The sequence below is a fragment of the Heterocephalus glaber genome, unplaced genomic scaffold (assembly GCF_053883595.1).
Source record: "Heterocephalus glaber isolate CG9 unplaced genomic scaffold, H.glaber_assembly_v1.0 deba00001463, whole genome shotgun sequence".
NCBI classification, from domain to species: Eukaryota; Metazoa; Chordata; class Mammalia; order Rodentia; family Bathyergidae; genus Heterocephalus; species Heterocephalus glaber.
The window spans coordinates 9,331,600-9,345,443 of NW_028258310.1; the positions used below are offsets into that span (position 1 = coordinate 9,331,600).

The 13,844-nt window shown below is 36.7% G+C and overlaps 1 long non-coding RNA gene across 2 annotated transcripts in view; it reads right to left on the reverse strand.

The window, feature by feature from the left end:
- Positions 1–13,844, reverse strand: part of LOC110351130 (uncharacterized) — a 282,837-nt gene that overhangs the window by 197,440 nt on the left and 71,553 nt on the right. For both annotated transcript variants that reach the window (XR_002398214.2, XR_015438827.1), the window contains exon 5: positions 1,876–2,029. This is a non-coding gene — a long non-coding RNA (uncharacterized LOC110351130). The remainder of the gene's footprint in view (positions 1–1,875; positions 2,030–13,844) is intronic.

Consider the following 13,844-nt stretch of genomic DNA (forward strand, 5'->3'; position numbering starts at 1 on the left):
GAAGACTCTTATGAGACAAGCAATATATTTTTCCTCAAGTTATAGATAGCTAATCTGAAGCGCAAAGTGTTCTATTCACTTGCCCAAGGTCTTGCCCAAGCTACTGAGTGGTATATCCAGGATCTTAACCCAGATATTCTTTCAAATCCTGCTACTTAACACCTTCTTTATTTCCTGCCTAGACTGCTAAAGAGGTATGGTGACCAAGTACCTAACTAATCATACGTGTGGACTGGGCTCTCCCAGGGCATAAATCAAGCACCAGTGTTTGTAAATCACCACTGTGTGACCAAACATGTACTAAGGACCATGAGGCACACAAAAAGAATTTAGTCCCCATCCCTACCTCTTGGAAATTACAACGCATATGTCGAGCAGGTTTTGCAAACTTGAGTGCACATTGAAATCACCTGGGGACGTTTTTAAGACAATGTAGTTGGGTGAATTTCATCTCTACACATCCAGATTTAATTGATCTGGGCCACAATCTGGATATAAGAATTTTTTTAAATCTCCCTAGATGACTGTAATGTGCAGCCACTGATGTGGAGCAAATACGAACTCAAGTAGAATAGTCATTCAAAACATTTTGCTAAAATAATCTCTAGATTTGGGATTTGTGCAACCAAGTGCAGATGGAAAGTCAGAGAAAGTCAGAGAAAGCTGTGTGGAAATTTAAAGTTAGTATTGAAGTCTGAGTTAGGTTGGAGTAAGTGGAAGACAGAACCCAGAAGAGAAAGAGAAATAAAGGGTGGAATTAGCTTGATCTTTGGTGGAGAAAGAGTGGGACTAACCATATGCCTTTCCTCCTCAGCTCAGAAGTTTCTGGCAATTAGATTGCAGCAAGCATTGCCAGTCCCATCTGCCCTGCAGCTGCTTCTGGTAATCATCAGATTTATCTCCTTCCAGAACAAAAAAAAAAGTGATAAGTAATTGAGCACTATGGCTCAGCTCCATTTCAAGTTCTGAATCTGGGGGTCTATCCCTGAATGGTATCTGAATGCCATGAGGATCATGAGACTCACCTAGTTCCATCCACCATAACCTCCACATCAAACTTCCTAGGATGCTCCAGAAGAAATTAATAGATTTGTATTGCAAAATCCAAAACAGATTTCTAGAAATACCATATTTAGTCTGTTCCAATTATTTCTGATCCCTACAGGAAGCATGCTTATATTCTCTTGGCAGTCCTAACACCAGGGATAAACTATGAGCTGGGAAACAAAAGTCATTAAACCAGCTCCTAGATTTCATATTGTGAAACAAGTTGATCCCTGATTTTTCATTCCTAAACTATTCATTAAAACTGATTTTCCTGTGAAATATCACCAAGTGAAATGAAGCAGTGCATGCAATATTCCTAAGGGATAGGTCATAAAATCCATTTGCAAGTGCTTTACAAAATGGATTAGACTCACAGCCTTATCTGCAAGTAATAAATGCTGCCATTACTGAGACCTTACACATTGCTAAATTTGCACAAATACAAATATCTTCTTATAAGAAATATACTATCACCCACTGATACTGATTCATAATGAAATAAAAAAGAAAATTAGAAGTCCTGAGAACTATTTCTGCCTCTAATACAAACTGCTTCTACCAATTAACTAGGACATTTCTAACTACTCTAGGCCCTGTTTTCCTTATCTATAAAGTGGGAGAAAGGAAATAAAAACATCTAAGGTCTGTAGTATCTGGATTCCTGAATCTAGACTGTTTAATTCTATGAAACTGTTACAGTTGAATGGGCCAAAAATAGTCCAGGTCCTTGTACATGACAAGGAATGAATTGCCAAGATCACGTAGCAGCAGCAACAGGCAGGAAGGGCAAAGGGAAAAAGGAACAGTTATCAAGAGAGAGGAACTCACAGTCATAGGTGAATCTGCTGCTAGTGGTGGAGAACTTTTTGGCGACGGAGCTGGTAGTGGTGTTGCAAGTGGTGTTGCACTGTTGTAGACAGTGTCCAAGGGGGTGCGCTCAGGGTTGGTACATCAGCTTACAGGTTCCGAGCTGCATGGGGCCCTGGAAGAGGAGGAAGAAGAAACCTGGATGACACAGGTTTGCAGTAAAGGGTCAGACTGAGGTGTGTCCCATTGTGGTCAGACATGTCTGACTCCAGATGCCTCCCATTTTGTCTCTCACTGGTGTTTATGATATGCCACCTTGGGCATTATGACCTCCTAAACTTAAACATGGATAATTATGTAAGGACAAGGGTCTGCAGACAAAAAAATAAAATAGGGGCCTCCTTAGGTCTTCCAGCTGATCCTGACTGGAAGGGGTTAAAAACAAACTACTAGAGAGAGTCTAAGTGAAGCAAAGAAAAAAAAGATAAAGAAAGGCACCAAATGGCCTTGGAACTTGCACCATGAGACTAGAAAAAAGAGGTGACAGGCAGGACACCAAGAGAAAGCCAGAGGCACAAACTATCAGCCATCCCCACCTCCAATAAAGTATAGGGGAAGCAAAGGGGCTGATTAACTTTAAAACAGTATGCACCCACACCTATTCACTAACATATAGACTTATGTACATGTGCATTCACTCTAAAGTCATTATATTATTCACTCTAGGGTCATCATAGAGTACAATGGACATCCACATGCCCCATTACTAACATATAGGACTGCAACTAGCATTAATCAAGAAAAATCTACACATAGATATATAATCGTTAAGATTCCAGAAATCCAACAGAAGAACAAAGTTCTACAAACAGTGAGAGAAAAGTAACACATCATATACAAAGGAAAGCCCATCAGAATCACAGCAGACTTCTCAGTGCAAACACTCAAGGCAAGAAGAGCTCAGAGTGACGTATTCCAAGCCCTAAAGGAAAACAGCCTCCAGCCCAGATTGATGTGTCCTCCAAAACTATCTTTCAAAATTGATGGTGAAATAAGATACTTTCATGATAAAGAGCACCTCAGGAACTTCATAAATACCAAACCAGCACTCCAAAAAATTTTAGACAAAATCCTATGAAAAGAAAATGAGGATCACAACTCCAGGAAGACCATCAGAATGAATCCACCAGGCACAAAAGGAAATTGAAAGCAAAGGGCGAGAATCCAACAAAAAGAAAAAGTCATGACAAGGACAAGTCAATATGCATCAGTTATACCATCAATGTTAATGGTCTAAACTCACCAATCAAAAGAAATAAATTTGCAGGATGGGTCAAGAAGCAAGATCCAACAGTATGTGGCAAACAAGAAACACACTTAATTCAAAAAGAAAAGTATAGACTGAAAGTTAAAAGGTGGAAAACAATACTCCATTGGACAGAACCAAAAAAAAAAATCAAGAGTAGCTATTCTCTTGCATATCAAGTGGATTTCAAACCAACACTGATTAAGAGAGGCTACATTCTTGTAAAGGGAACAAGCCAAGAGGAAGAGATGACAATCATAAACATCTATGCACCAAACACTAGTGCACCCAACTATATAAAACAAATACTAAATGACATGAAAAATGATCTAGCCAGTAATACAATAGTAGTGGGAGACTTCAATACCTGACTGTCACAAATAGATAGATCAACTAGACAAAAAATAATGAAACACTAGAACTCAATCGAACTCTTGAACAAATGAACTTAACAGATGTTTACAGAGAGTTCCACCCCCACAAAATCAGAATACACATTCTTTTCAGGTGCAATGGATCATAATCCAAAATAGACCACATAAACACTCATAGAACATATTTAAGTAACTGCAAAGGAATTGAAGTTATCTTCCATATATTATCAGACCATAGTGCAATGAAATTGGAGATCAACAGGAAAAGAAACTGGAAAAATTTCATAAACACTTGGAAATTGAACAACACACTTCTGAATAACCAATGGGTCACAGAATAAATTAAACAAATCAGACAGTTCCTACAATTAAATGGCAAAGACAATACAACATATCAGAATATATGGGACACAATGAAAGCAGTCTTATGAGGGAAACTCACAGCAGTGAATATGCATATTAGGAAAGCAGAGGAGGCCCAATTAAACAACCTGATGCTGAACCTCAAGCTTCTAGAAAAAGAAGACCACGACAAACCCAAATCTCATAAAAGGGAAGAAATTATAAAGATCAGAGCAGAAATCAATGCAATGGAGACTAAGAGAAAGATACAAAAAATCAGTGATGCTAAGACTTGATTCTTCAAAAGAATAAATAAAATTGACTAACCCTTAGCCAACCTTATCAGAAAAAGGAAAGAAAAGGCCCAAATCCATGCAGTTATGAATGAAAAGGATGAAATTACAACAGACCTAGCAGAAATCCAGAGAATCATCAAAACCTACTTCGAGAAACTATACACCAATAAGATGGAAAACACAGAAGAAATGGACAGATTCCTAGATATCTATGAATTACCAAAGATAACCGAAGAAGACCTAAAATTTCTAAATAACCCAGTATCAATTAATGAAATTGAAAACATAATTAAAACTTACCAACTAAGAAAAGTCCAGGTCCTGATGGCTTCACTGCCAAATTCTACAAGACATTTAGAGAGGAACTACTGCCACTACTCTTTATTCTCTTCAATGAAATTGAAAGGGAGGCAGTACTCCCAAATTCATAACTGGAAGCAAGTATCACCTTGATCCCCAAAGCAGAGAAAGACCCAATTGAAAAAGAGAACTATAGGCCAATCTCACTAATGAACATAGATGCAAAAATCCTTAATAAGATACTGGCAAATAGAATACAGAAGATCATCAAGAAGATCATACACCCTGACCAAATGGGATTCATCCCAAGGATGTAGGGATGGTTCAACATAAACAAATCAATAAATGTAATATACTGCATCAATAGAGCCAGGGACAAAAAATTATGATCATCTCCAGAGATGCAGAAAAAGCATTTGACAAAATCCAACATGCATTTATGATAAAAACCCTACAAAAAATTGGAATAGATGGTCTCTACCTCAAACTGATAAAAGCCATCTACGAAAAACCAACAGCCAATATCATACTAAATGGTCAAAAACTGAAATCCTTCACACTAAAATCAGGAACAAGATAAGGATGTCCACTGTCCCTACCCCTGTTCAAAATAGTTTTTGAAATATTAGCCATGGCAATTGGACAAAAGAAAGAAATAAAAGTAATAAAGATAGGAAATGAAGAAGTCAAATTGTCATTACTTGCAGATGACATGATACTCTATATAGAAGACCCCAAGAATGCCAACAAAAGTCTTCTAGATTTAATAACCAAATTGGATAAAGTAGTTGGATACAAGGTCAAAGAACAAGAATCAATAGCTTTCCTCTACATGAAAAACAGACTTACTGAGAGAGAAAGGGGGCAATCAGTTCCTCTCACAATAACATCCAAGAAACTGAAATACCTAGGAATCAACCTAACGAAATCAAAGACCTCTTCTCTGAAAACTATGGCACTCTGAAAAGAGAGATTGAAGATGATATCAGAAAATGGAAAGACATCCCTTGCTCCTGGGTAGGAAGAATCAACATAGTGAAAATGGCCATACTTCCAAAACTGCAATATAGATTCAATGTAATCCCAAACTCCCACAGCATACTTCATGGACCTTGAGAAAATAATCCAAAAATTCATTTGGAACAAGAAGAGACCCAGAATAGCAAAAGCAATTCTAGGTAACAGAGACATGGCAAGGTATATCACAATCCCCAACTTGAAACTATACTCCAAAGATACTGTAATAAAAATAGCATGATACTGGCAAAGAAACAGGCCTCAGGACCAGTGGAACAGATTAGAAGATGCAGAAACAACTCCAGACACACTCAGCCACCTCATCTTCAACAAAGGAGCCAAACACCCTCATTGGAGGAAAGATAGCCTCTTTTATAAATGGTGCTGGAAAAATTGGGTTTCAACTTGCCAAACACTAAAACTAGACCTATATCTCTCACCATGCACTAAACTAAAATCAAAATGTATTAAAGATCTAAATATTAAAACAGTAACCCTAAACTGGCTAGAAGAGAGTTTTGGAAGAACTCTTGAAGACATTGCTGTAGGAAAAGATTTGATGAACAAAACATCAGTTGCCCATGAACTAGCATGAATAAGCAACAAGTAGGATCTCTTCTTACTAAAAAGATTCTGCAAGCAAGAGAAACCACCAACAGTGTGAAGAAACAACCCACAATGTGGGAAAAAATTTTCACCAGTTGTCCATCAGACAAAGGTCTACTACCTAGAATCTATAAAGAACTTAAAAAAATCAGACCTCCCAAATTTAAAGACCCAATCCAACAATGGGCATTTGAAATGAACAGACATTTCTCAGACAAAGCAGTACAAACAGCAAATAAACATATGAAAAAAAATGTTCAACCTCACTGGTCATTCGAGAGATGCAAATGAAAACAATGCTGAAAAAATAAAGAAAACAACACTGAGAGGAGGATTCCGGGCCACCATAGCACTGCTCCCAGCGCAGAGGAGGTGAGCCAATTCTGGCACCCAGGAGGAGACTCCGTGGCCACCATAGCACCACTCCCATTGCAGAGGAGGTGAGCCAATCCCAGTGCACAGGAGAAGACTTTTGGCCTGCCATAGCACCACTCCCAGCACAGAGGAGGTGAGCCAAAAGGGTGCCAGCAGCAACCCCCCCGCCCATGTCGAAATGAGAAGACACATAAACAAGCCTCAAAACAAGACCTCCAAATCACCTACAGAAACCCCAATGAGAAACGAGATGAAACATGCTGATACTCAACCACCTGGACTCCCTGAACTGGCAACAAAAGAGGATCTGGAAAAAATGAAATCAGAAATAATTTCTCAGGTAACAGCAAAGATTGTGCTCATAGTGCAAGACATGATTAATAAATCTAGAGGGGACACAGATTTAAAAAAATAGAGGATCTGAGGAACATGATGGAATCCCAAAATAAGAAACAAATGGAATCCATAAAACAGATGCAAACAGATTTCCAGGAGATTAAAAACTTCATCGAAAGTCTATGCAGCAGAATAAATCAATGTGAGGACAGAATTTCAGATATAGAAGATACAATGGCAAGTAGTGACAAGGAAAAGAAAAATTTCTCTAAAACTGTAAGGAGCCACAAGAAATCAATCCAGCAGCTGCTACACGATGAGAAGAAGAATAACATAAGACTGATCAGAATCAGTGAAGAAACTGGACAGAGTGCAGATGACATAAAAAAACTGTTCACAGAAGTGATGGCAGAAAACTTCCCAAGCAGGGGAAAAGAACTTGACAAACAAATAAGTGAGGCATGTAGGACTCCAACTAACCTTGATAAAAACAAAATCTACACATAGGCATACAATAGTTAGAATTCCAGAAACCCAAAAGAAGAACAAAATTCTATAAGGAGTTAGAGAAAAGAAACAAATCACATACAAAGGAAAGAAGAATCATAGCAGACTTCTCAATGCAAACCCTCAAGGCAAGAAGAGCTTGGAGTGATGTGTTTCAAGCCCTAAAGGAAAACAATCTCCAAACCAGATTGATGTACCCTGCAAAACTATCTTTCAAAATTGCTGGTGAAATAAGATACTTTCATGACAAAGAGCACGTTAGGAACTTCATTAATACTAAACCAGCACTCCAAAAAATTTTAGGCAATATCCTAGGAAAAGACAATGAGGAACACAACCCTGGGAAGCAAAGCAGAATGAGTCCACTGGGCACGACAAGAAATTAAAAGCAAAGGGAGAGAATCCAACAAAAGAAAAAGTCATGATAAAGAGAAGCCAATATGTATCAGTAATAACTATCAATTTTAATGGTCTCAATTCACCATTCAAAAGTAATAGACTGACAGAATGGGTCAAGAAGCAAGATCCAACAATATGCTGCATACAAGAAACACACTTAATTCAAAAAGAATCTCATAGACTGAAAGTTAAAGGGTGGAATACAATACTCCATGGGACAGGAACACCCTCCCCCCAAAAAAGCAGGAGTAGCTATCCTCTTTGCAGATCAAGTGGATTTCAAACCAAAATCTGAAACACTTCTGGTCCCAAGAATTTCAGATAAGGGATAATCAACTTGTATGTACAAATCTATTGTGAACATGTGTTTTCATTTCTCTTAAGTAAAAACTTAAGAACAGAACTGTTGGTTCTTAACAGTAATACAAGTAATTTCTATATTGTTTTCCTAAATGGTTTTATCATTTTACATTCACATTAGCAGAATTAGAAGGTTCTAACTGGTTCACACCTAAGCTGACACCTGTTCTTTTAAAACTTTTAACTCATCGCCCTAATGAGTGTATAATACAATCTTGTTATTGTACTGATTAGTAGTTTTCTGCTTCTAGTGTTGCACACCTTTCCTTGTGCTGCACTGGCTATTTATCATCTTCTTGTGTCTACTTTATAATTGAGTTGTCAATTAATGAGCTGTAAGAGTTCTTTATATATTCTGGCCATAGGTTATATGTATTATAAATAGGGTCTGTTTAAGGACTACTTGTCATTTTCTTAATGATGTCATTTAAAGTTCTAAATTTTGATGGAATCTCATTTAGCAATTTTTTTCTTTTGTACATCAAGTTTTTTGTATCCTAGGAAATTCTTGTGTACCCTAAATTCATGAACATTTTCCCTTATAATTTCTTCTTAAAGTTTTATAGTTTTGAGAGAAGGTGAGACAATCCCAGCACCCATGAAGAGGCTCCCCTGCAACCATTCCATGCTCCCAGGGCAGAGAAGGTGAGCCATGTGGGCACCAGAAGCAACCCCCAGTCCCATGGAAATGAGAAGACATGTAAACAAGCCTCAAAAACAGACTTGCAGATCACCTACAACAACCCCAATGCAAAATGAGATGGAACAATCTGATACTCAACCACCTGGACTCCCTGAACTGGCAACAAAAGAGGATCTGGGAAAAATGAAATCAGAAATAATTTCTCAGATAACAGCAAAGATTGTGCCCATAGTGCAAGAAATGATTAATAAATCTATAGAGGACACAGATTAAAAAAAAATAGAGGATCTGAGGAACATGATGGAATCCCAAAATAAGAAACAAATGGAATCCATAAAACAGATGCAAACAGATTTCCAGGAGATGAAAAAGCCCATCGAAAGTCTGCGCAGTAGAATGAACCAATGTGAGGGTAGAATTTCAGATATAGAAGATAAGATTGCAATTAGTGACCAGGAAACTAAAAATTGCTTTAAAATTGTAAGGGAACATGAGAAATCAATCCAGCAGCTGTGAGATGATACAAAGAAGAATAACATAAGACTGATTGCAGTCAATGAAGAAAGAGGAGAGAGTGTAGATGACATAAAAAAGCTGTTCACAGAAGTGATGGCAGAAAACTTCCCAAACGGGGAAAGGACCTGGCATACAGACAAGTGAGACATACAGGACTCCAGCTAGCCTGGATCAAAACAAATCTACACATAGGCCTATAATAAGATTCCAGAAACCCAACAGAAGAACAAAATTCTACAAGCAGTGAGAGAAAAGAAACAAATCAAATACAAAAGAAAGCCCATCAGAATCACAGCAGACTTCTCAATGCAAACCCTCAAGGCAAGAAGAGCTTGGAGTGATGTATTTCAAGCTCTAAAGGAAAACAGCCTCCAACCCAGATTGATGTACCCTGCAAAACTATCTTTCAAAATTGATGGAGAAATAAGATACTTTCATGATAAAGAGAACCTTAGGAACTTCATGAATACCAAACCAGCACTCCAAAAAATTTTAGACAATATCCTAGGAAAAGACAATGAGGATCACAAACCCAGGAAGTCCAGCAGAATGAATCCACTGAGCATGACAAATTAAATACAAAGGGCGAGAATCCAACAAAAAGAAAAAGTCATGACAAGGCTTTTAAAACTTTTAACTTTATTTCCCTAATAAGTATATAATTCAATCTTGTTATTGTTCATGATTAGTATTTTTCTGATTCTAGTGTTGCACACCTTTCCTTGTGCTGTAATGGCTATTTATCATCTTCTTGTGTCTACTTTTTAATTGGGTTGTCTATTAATGAGCTGTAAGAGTTCTTTATAAATTCTGGTCATAGGTTATACGCATTGTAAATATGGTCTGTTTAAGTACTACTTTTCATTTTAACGATGTCATTTAAAGTTCTAAATTTTAAAGGAAACTCATTTATCAATTTTTTTCTTTTATACATCATGTTTATTGTATCCTAGGAAGTTATTGCCTACCCTAAATTGATAAACATTTTCCCTTTAATTTCTTCTTAAAGTTTTATACTTTTAGGCTTTCATATTTAGGTTCATAGATACTTTCAAGTTACTCTTATGTATAGAAATACAGCGTTGAGGTAAATTTTTTATATACGGATACCAGGTGTTCTAGTGCCATTGGCTGAAAACACTATCTTTGCTTCAGCTCTTGAATTGAGTTTATATTCTATAAAATGCTAATGTTAAATAATCTTTCAAAACTCAGTGGACCATATAAGTGTGCTTCTATTTGTAGATTCTTTCTTTTATTCCAATGATCTATATGTCTTTCCTTATACCAACACTGCCTTGATTACTGTAGCTTTAGAGAAAGTCTTAAAATTAGGTACTAAATGTCTTCCAACACTGTACTTTTTCTTTCCTTTTTTAACTTTTCTAGGTCCTTTGTACTCCTACATAACTTTTAACTTTCAATATCCAATTCTTCATTTATAGCAAGTATACATAGACCTGAACTTTTATATATGCTTTGTGTTTTGTAATACTACTAAATTCAAATACAAGCTGTAGGGGTTCCTAGAGATTTCTTGGTATTTTCTCTGTAGAGGATCATTTCATCTACATATAAAGATTTTGCTTCTACCTTGCCAATCCTATCCTAATTGTGTCATTTTATTGCCAGACTATTTTGATTTAGGCCTATGTTTCAAAGTTTAATGGACAGATGAAGAGTACGCATATCTGCCCTTGTTCCCCACTTAAGGAGAAAGCATTGTATCTTCTCCATTCATATAAGGTGTTTTTGGTGGAAGTATGGAGTACATGTCTTTAATCTGTTGAGAAGGTTCTGTTCTACTTCCAGTCTCCTGATAGCTTTTACCATGAACAGCTGTGGAATTTAGTCCAATACTCTTTTTCCAACTAGTGACAGGATCATATGGCTTTTTCCTTTCCCTTGTTAAAATGATGACTTTTGGAAGTGGATCTTCCAATGCTGAACCAACACTGCCATCCCTATAATAAAACCACTTTCTACATACTGCCAGATCTGACTTCTAATAGTTTGTTTTTTAAAACAAATTTCTATCAATGTTCATACTTTTTCTTCTATTTTCTTTATCCAGTTTTAGGATTAGCACAATGTTGATTTCCTAAAATGAGAGAAGTGTTCCTTTTTTTTCTGCTTTGAATGTTTGATATAATTTATCAGTTAAAATGTATATGAGCCTGTTGTTATCATATAGGTAGTTTTTCAAGCTAGGAATATACTTTCTTTAATAGGTGCTATTCAAATTTTATATTTCCTCCAGAGTCTGTTTCATTAATTTGTCTTCCAAGGTACTTATTAGAAGTTGTCAAGTTTATTTCAAAAAGGATTTTTGTAATATGTTTTCTATATCCTTTTAAATTTTGTAAAATCTGTGGTAATGTCCTCTAAAGTTTGATATTGTAATTTTAAAATGAATAATTGATATTGTGTAATAGGAAGAAAAGTTCTAAAAGTGTAGGGGAAGTGGGAGGGCTAGGGGAAAGGAAAGAGGGGAAAAGAAAAAATATGGGAAAAGGGAAAAAATGGAAACAAAGTTTTTGCAAATAGAGAAGGGTGGAGGGGGTGAAGGGAGGAAAGGGGAAGGGGAAAAAATAAGAACAAAGATACACCATGTCAAGGTACAAGATCCCAACAATGAATGTAACTGTAGTTTATATCTAAAATGTATCAATAAAACTTAATAGACTGCTATCTAGAATATATAAAGAACTGAAAAAAATCAGACCTCCCAAATTCAAAGACCTAATTCAAAAATGAGCATCTGAAATGAACAGACATTTCTCAGACAAAGAAGTGAAAGCAGAAAATAAATATATGAAAAAATGTTCAACATCACTGGTCATTCGAGAGATGCAGATGAAAACAACACTGAGATTCCACCTCACCCCAGAAACAATGGCTACTATCAAGAAATCAACCAATAACAAATGCTGGTGGAGATATGGGGATGATGGAACCCTTCTCCATTGCTGGTGGGAGTGCAGTCTGTTGCAACCTATGTGGAAATCATTATGGAGATACCTCAAAGATCTAAGACTAGAGGTCCCATTTGACCCAGCTATTCCCCTGTTGGGCATCTTCCCAAAAGAATTAAAAGAATCATACCACAGCAATATATGTGCACCCATGTTTATAGCAGCACAGTTTGTAATAGCTAAAGCTTGGAAGCAGCCCAAGTGCCCATCAACTGGAAACTGGGTAAAGAAAATGTGTTTTTTTTTATAAAATGGAGTACTACTCAGCCATAAAGAACAAGAAACTAGAGTCATTTGTAGCTAAATGGATGCATATTGAGGCCATACTCTTAAGTGAAATAAATAGGACACACGTGTAAATACCAAATAGTTTCTCCAGTGTGAGAAACTGAAAGTGTAAATAAGGTTAAAATGATTAAAATGAATAATTGTTATGAGATAGGAAAAAAGGTCCAAAGAGGTAGGGGTGAAGGTAGGGGAAGGGGAAAGGAAAGAAAGGAAAGGAAAAATTATGAGAAACAAAAATGGAACTGATGTCTATGTAAATAGGGAAGGGTGGAGGGGGTGAAGGGCACACAGGTAATGGGGAAAAAATAAGAATCAAGATACATTATGTACAGGTACAAACACCCAATGATAAATGTAAACATATTGTATACCTAAAATGTACCAATAAAAGAACTTAAGAATAAGAAAAAATTTAATGAAAAAAAAAAAAGAAAACAATGCTGAGATTCCACTTCACCATAGAAAGAATGGCTGCTATCAAGAAATCAAGCAATAGCAAATGCTGGAGGGGCTGTGGGGAAAGAGGAACCCTGCTCCACTGCTGGTGGGAGTGTAGACTGGTGCAAGCACTGTGGAAATCAGTATGGAGATAGCTCAAAGAACTAGGACAGGAAGTCCCTTTTGACCCAGCTATTCCTCTGCTGGTTATCTTCCCCAGAGAATTAAAAGAATAATACCACAGTGACATATGTGCACCCATTTCATAGCAGCACAATTTGTGATAGCTAAAACTTGGAAGCAGCTCAATAGCCCATCAACTGGAGACTGGATAAAGAAAATGTGGGGGTTTTTTAATAAAATGGAGTACTACTTAGCCATAAAAAATGAGAAGTTAGAGACATTTATAGCTAAATGGATGCACATTGAGGCGATACTCTTTAAGTGAAATAAATAGGACCCACATCTGTAAATACCAAATAGTTTCTCTAGTGTGAGAAACTGAAAGTGTAAATAAGGACTAAAAGCTATAATAGATCATAGATAAATAAGGACTAAAAGGTATAATAGATAATGTGAAATACAAAGAAAGGGGGCAAATGGGAAGGGAAAGTGGGAGGGGTAGAGGAAAAGGAAAGAAGGGAATGGAATTAGTATGAGAAAATGAAAAAAAAGGAAACAATGTATTGTAAATAGGAGGGATGGAGGGGTTGAAGGGAGGGCGGGGGAGGGGGAAAAATAAGAACCAAGAGTGATTATATAAAGATGCAAATTTCCAGTGATGTTTGTCACTATATTGTATCCCTTAAATGTACCAATAAAATAATTTTTTAAAAAAAAAAAAGAGACATGGAAAAAAAATAACAAAGTTTGTATGTGTTTCATCAAGCTGGTAATTAAATATTTACTGGT